The sequence below is a fragment of the Nicotiana tabacum genome, chromosome 4 (genome assembly GCF_000715075.1).
Source record: "Nicotiana tabacum cultivar K326 chromosome 4, ASM71507v2, whole genome shotgun sequence".
In the NCBI taxonomy this organism is placed as follows: domain Eukaryota; kingdom Viridiplantae; phylum Streptophyta; class Magnoliopsida; order Solanales; family Solanaceae; genus Nicotiana; species Nicotiana tabacum.
Window position 1 is genome coordinate 73,057,945 of NC_134083.1, and position 6,645 is coordinate 73,064,589.

Here is a 6,645-nt window from a genome sequence, read left to right on the forward strand (position 1 = left end):
AAATTCAACTTTCGGCATTTCAAGTCTAATTCCTCTACGGACCTCCAAATAGTTTTCCAAACACGCTCCTAAGTCCAAAATTACCATATGGAGCTATTAAAATTATCAGAATTTGAATCCGAGGTTATTTACACATAGGTCCATATCCGGTTAACTTCTCTAACTTAAATTTTTTATTATGAGACTAAGTGTCTCATTTCACCCCGAATTTCTTCTGGACCCGAACCAACTAATCCGATAAGTCATAAATCAATTGTAAGGCATAAATTGAGTAGTAAATTGGGGAACGAGGTTATAATACTCAAAATGACCGTTCGGGTCGTTACATCAGGTTTTCTCTTCGGTGAGGGTCCGAAGGAGAACAAAGACAAAGAAATCACCGTTGATGTTGACCCTCTACGGTGAGCATCATCATTCCCAAAAGACTCAACACAACCATCGCACTTGGGCTGTTGAAATATACCCTTTTTCCATCCGACCTTCTAGCATTCCTGTTGTGAAGGAGGGCTGTAATTGCAATGATCTGAACACCATTGCTCCTGAACTGGTGGAGCGAGTAATCTTCTCTAAGAAGGGTTTCATGTACGTTTATACATATCCATTTAGTTTGGGTGTATTTTCTCTGTGTGGGGGAATTGACCTCGTAATTTTGGAGTTGTGTCACAAATACCAGATTTTTTTGGCGCAGGTGGGCCCTTCGGTATGGCGAACGGTAGTTGTCTACTAAGGAGGAGCTCACCCTGGCTCGCATGATGAATCTCTACTCCTTTAAGATTTTTCGTGGGGGAGTAATAAATTTTAGGAAACGTGGCCACTATGCTTTGATCACCAGCATGGATGACGACAACGACCGTGGATGGAGCGGTTTGTCGTTGTTGATACTAGGGATATTATCTCGGCCACAACTCCATCTTTTTCTCAGTCCTGGACTCAATCACGTATGTTCAAAGTCTTTCTTTTTTCTGAAAAGAGGTTGTTTCATGTCGTTGTCAATCCTTCTCTTTTCATTATTTCAGCAACTCGGTGGACACCACCAAGGACTAAAGGTTTGGACCAATGGGTTTAGAAGATTCTGGATATTACCACGCCTGAGACCCAGCGGTGGAAAGAACTGGCCCCCAAATACGGGTGGAAGGCCAATAATCATGATAAGTTGGCTCGTGAAACTGATTTTGTCCTCATCTCATTTTTGTGCATAAGAAAATTGTTTAACCTCTTTTTTCGTTTAATTCAGGTCTCCCACGGAGCTCGGTTACCATCCTTGAGGAGGATATTTTGGCTGATCCCGCGGAGGCTGCAAGGTTGCTGAAGGAGGCTTTCATCGAAACTGGCGCCATCGGATTTTCCTCCGGTTTAGTTTTCTGCAATTTGTTCGTGATGACAAAGGGCACAAAGAAACTTGAGTCCAACAATAGTTTTATAAATCAAAAGTTAAAGAGAATTCATGAAAGGCAATTTCATAGTGTTGAACATGTTAGCCTTGAACATAAGCATAGTTTTAGAATAAGTAACGTATGTCGTCAGTTCAATAGGCCTATAAAACTTTCAGAAAGTTGATAAGTAACCTGCGAGTTGGCCTTACACTTGTAGTTACTCTTCGTTTGCTCGATGTGAGAAGTTTCGATGTTATGTGCGTGATTCATCACATGTTCTTTCAAAATAGTACAAGTCAGAGAAGACATTGTTCTGCGAGGAGGTTCTTTTAGTGATACTTGATAGACACGTTCATACGCTATGCACCAAATACTTTTCTTTAAGTTAAGATGGTATGAAGTAACTAATCAGTTTAAAAAGTTATTGGGGAGCTCGAGCAGTCTATTATGGCAAAGTATCCCAACTAGTTTGGGACTTCCAGTAGATGATCTACTTTATGCTTACAAAAAAAAAATATAAACTTGTTAACTTATGTGATTTTGTGATAATAATGATATGTAGAAGCATATTTATGCCAGCATATTGTGATAATGTTGTATATTGTTGGATTGAGAAGCTGAATGTGCGAGATGTTGTGGTTCTATAGTGTGAATATGTTAGAATTTATTTGGATGAGACTTGTCAAATTTTTGAAAATTTGGATAGTTTAGCACAAATTTCGAGTCTCGTACGAAGCAAGAAGATTCTGGACATTACCTTACTCAGTGGACACCACCAAGGGTTGAAGGTTTGGTCCAGTGGGTTTAGACGATTCTGGACATTACCACGCCTGGGACCTGATGAGTGGAGATTTTGACTACTTATTAGCACCTTTTTACTTTCGTTTTAATCCGAAAGCGTTTAATTGTATTCTCGAAAACTGATGGAATATGCTTAATTGCAGGAGTAATTGGAAAATGTGCCACTAAGATGAAATTCAACTCAAGAACGAGTGATCTGAACTCAAGGACAAAATCAAGCACAAAGGCTCAAAGTGCGGACCACAAATTTTCATCTGCGGTCGCAGATTGCGAAAGAAAGTTTATCAGAGTCCAAATGCAAAGTGCGGCTCAAAGTGCGGACCACAGATTTTCATCTGCGGCCGCAGATTGCGAAGGAAAGTTTATCAGAGTCCAAATACAAAGTGCGGTCCGCACATGAAATGTGCGGCCGCATAAGTTAAACAAGATCAGAAGTTCAGAGAGTTCTCATCCCAAGCTCAAAGGAAGTGCAGACCGCACAATTATTGTGCGACCGCAGAAGTCAGCTACGTGGTAGCACTCAGAAATGTGCGGTCCGTAGAAGAGCCATGTGCGGTCACACTCAGAAATATGCGGTCCGCAGAAGAACCCTGTGCGGCCGCACCCAGAAATTATGCGAACCGCAGAATATGAGAGATGCGGCCGCGGTTCAGAATTGTGCGGCCGCAGATTTAAATCCTGCCAAGACTGAAGCAGAGTGCGGACCGCACATGGAATTGTGCGGCCGCAGATCCTCTGAGAATGGCAATTTTGTCCGAAAATTTCAGCACTATATAAATAGAATAGTTTCACCTTTTTAGGTTAATGGATGTACCTTTGACATCAGCAGCCGTTTACTTTGCTTCTTTTAGTTATTTTTGTCATTTTGAGCTTTTTGAATATTAGTTTTATCATTTCAATCATTAATATTGGTTTAGTTATCACTTCTTCTTCTTTATCTCCTAATTTAAGCATGAGTATCTAGATTTTCACTAGGGTTGTGACCCAACTCTAGGGTATGAACTTAATGGGTGTTTGATTTATTGCTTGTTTAAGGTTGGGTGTTGATTATCTAGCCATGTTCTTGCTTTTATTTGAAGATTTAATGGTTGCAAACATTATCTCATGCCTAATTGACTTGGTCTCTACTTGAGAAAGAGAGACTTTGGCTAGCAAGAAATTGGGTCAATCGAGAGATTGATAAACCCAATTAAAGGGTTGAACCTAGAGATTGTACAACCCGACTTGAGCTTATTATCAACTGCTTTATTCAATACCCATTTGAAATTGAAAAGGCCAAATTGGAAAAAATCACTCTCCGACCGAGAGGTATTGAGTGGGTACTTGAGTGTTAATTGCTATAATACACCCCGACCAAGAAAATAAACTTTAAAGCATAAAACCCATTAAGCGAATACCTAGGTGAAGGTCATAGCCCTAGGTCTTTTTACCATATGAAAAACAAACAACTACAATTTGCTAATTTTAATTCTTAGTTGTTATTCTTGGTTTAAAATAGATTTAAAAACAAACTTACTTTTGCGGAAGTGTAATCCGAGATTACACAAGCTCATTCACTCGAATATATACTCCTAAGCCCCATTCATAGCTCCCTGTGAAAAATTGACCCCGACTCCTTGTTGGGTACTATTATTGCTCCGACTGTTTCACAATCCCAAATTAAGACGTGACTTGGAAGAGATCAATTTTTAGCGCCGTTGCCGGGGAGCTAATAACGGATTTAGCTATATATTTGGTTTTATGTGTGAATTATCTCTTTTTCCTTCCTTGTTACTAACGTGTGAATATTGTAGGTGCAATCATGGCATACAATGAGCTCGGAAACATAGCCGTGGGGGATGTGGATGTTGATGATGATGCAATGGATGAGGTCCCTCTTGAACCTCAAGCCAATAGACGAGGCCGATCGCCTCAAAACAATATTCCCGTTCCACCCCTACCTCCACCACGAGGGGCTCCACACCGGGTGTTTCCGAATGAAGGGTATGCAAGTTCTATAGTCCCACCCCGTATTAGGGCGGGCAATTTTCAAATACCCAATGTGATGCTCACTCTGTTCGAGCAACGAGGGTTCTTACCGGTGCACCGGGTCAAAATGCATGTAAACATTTGAAGGGGTTCGTTGATACGTATTGGGGAAGCAAACAAACAAATGTCTCTGAGGATGATTTGAGGCTTAGGCTTTTTCCCTTCTCTCTACGGGGGAAAGCTTTAGATTGACTGGAATGTTTGCCAAATCATTCCATTCGTGCGTGGGATGAACTTGCGGAGAAATTTATTTCAAAGTACTTCTCTCTCGGGCATATGGTTATTCTTCGGAATGAAATTCTAGCATTCAAGCAAGAGCCTAATGAATAACTACACGAGATATGGGAAAGATATAGGACAATGGTGAAAGAGTGCCCCAACAATGATATGACGGAAAACATGATTCAATAAACTTTCTATCGGGGGATCAATACCACCAACCAATATGTAGTGAATCAACTTGCCAGTGGGAACTTCATGACTATGCCTTATGCGGAGGCGTGTGAGGTTTTGGATGAAATGGTGGATACTTCATCGGCGTGGCAATCTAGAGCCAATGTCCCAAAAGGTGATCCAAATGTGATTTTTCTTCATAAAGAGTTACATGACCATGGGCAAGCAATAGCCGAGTTGACAACCACCATGAACCAATTGGCAAAGGCTCGACTTCAACAAGTACAAAATCCGAGGCAAGTCAATGCTATGGAGGGAGTCAATATGATGATAAATAAAAGAAGACCAAGAAGTCCACAAGTGCAACAAAGAATGGATAATTTTGTGCAAGATGATAGTGGGTTTGATCAAGGCGGTTCTTACAATGATTAAGATGAAGAGGTCCAATATATGAACAACTTTCAAGGGCAAAGAAACAACCACCAAGGCCCTAGTCAACAATAATGGAGACTTTCGAATAATCAAGGAAAATTGAAATTCTAGCAATCAAGGCAATTGGAATAGTGGAAACAACCAAGGGAATTGGAGTGGAAGCAATAACCAAGGGAATTGGCAAAATAATAATAATCAGGGTAATTGGGGAGGCAACAACCAAGGCGGGTGGAACTACAACCAAGGAAATCGGGGGTCGGGTTTTTTAAAGGCCCCTGATGTACCAACAACTGAGCAAGCCACCTCCTTATCCTTCTCATGGTCCTAGTTCCTCCAACAATGAAATGGGTCATATTGAGAACATGTTCAAGCAAATGATGGAGAAGAATGCCGATTTCGATGCCCAACTTGCTTCACACAACACATCAAGCTTTAAATTCTTGTCCTAAAGGGGCACTACCAAGTGATACGGTAGTGAACCCAAAGGGTGGGAACACTATGGGGCATGCCATGACCGTTACTACAAGAAGTGAAAAAGGTGGGAATGCACCTACCTCAAGCCAAAGGCAACTTGTGGATGATGAGAAAGTGGTAGAAGAAGAGGAGATCCTAAACAATGTGGTGCAAGAAAATAATGAAACGCAGATTGATATTGATGACATGGTGGAAGAGACTCAAGAGGATGTGAACCCGTCTAGGGATCATGTGATTGACATACCGGAAACAGTAGTGCAAAAAGCTAAGGCACCATTGCCTAAGCCACCTCCTCCCTATCGTTAAAGACTTGCCAAGAAAAATGGATAGAATCAATTTAAGAAGTTCATTGATATGATGAAGAGTCTATCTATAAATGTGCCATTAGTTGAAGCTTTGGAGAAAATGCCCGGATATGCTAAGTTTATGAAAGACTTGGTGACAAAGAAGAGATCGATGAATTTTGAACCTATCAAAGTCACTCACCAAGTGAGTACAATTGTGCATTCGATGGCTCCAAAGTTGGAAGATCCCGGTGCTTTCACAATTCCTTGTACCATTGGAAGTGTCGAATTTGCAAAAGCTCTCTGTGACCTTGGGGCGAGTATCAACTTGATGCCCTATTAAATTTTCAAAACATTGGGAATTGGGCAACCAAGACCCACATATATGAGATTACAAATGGCCGACCGTACAATGAAGAGACCGTTGGGTGTGATTGAGGATATATTGGTTCGGGTTGACAAGTTCATTCTCTCGGCGTATTTTGTGATTCTTGATTGTGAAGTGGACTATGAGGTGCCGATTATTCTTGGTAGACCTTTCCTTACTACGGGAAAGGCTCTTGTTGATGTGGAAGCCGATGAACTCACTTTCCGGGTGGGTGATGAAAAAGCGGCATTTCACGTGTGCAAATCTATGAGGCAACTGAATAGCAATGAAGTGTGTTCGTTCGTGGACTTGGTGACCGATGTTATTATTAATGATACAAGTGCCACGATTAATGCGAGTGATATATTGGAGGCCGTTTTGCTAAATTTTGATGATGAGGAAATGGATGGCTTCATGGAATGTGTAAATTCTTTGCAAGGGATGGGGTCATACAATTATGCACTCGGAAACTTTCCTTGGATCTCGAAAATAG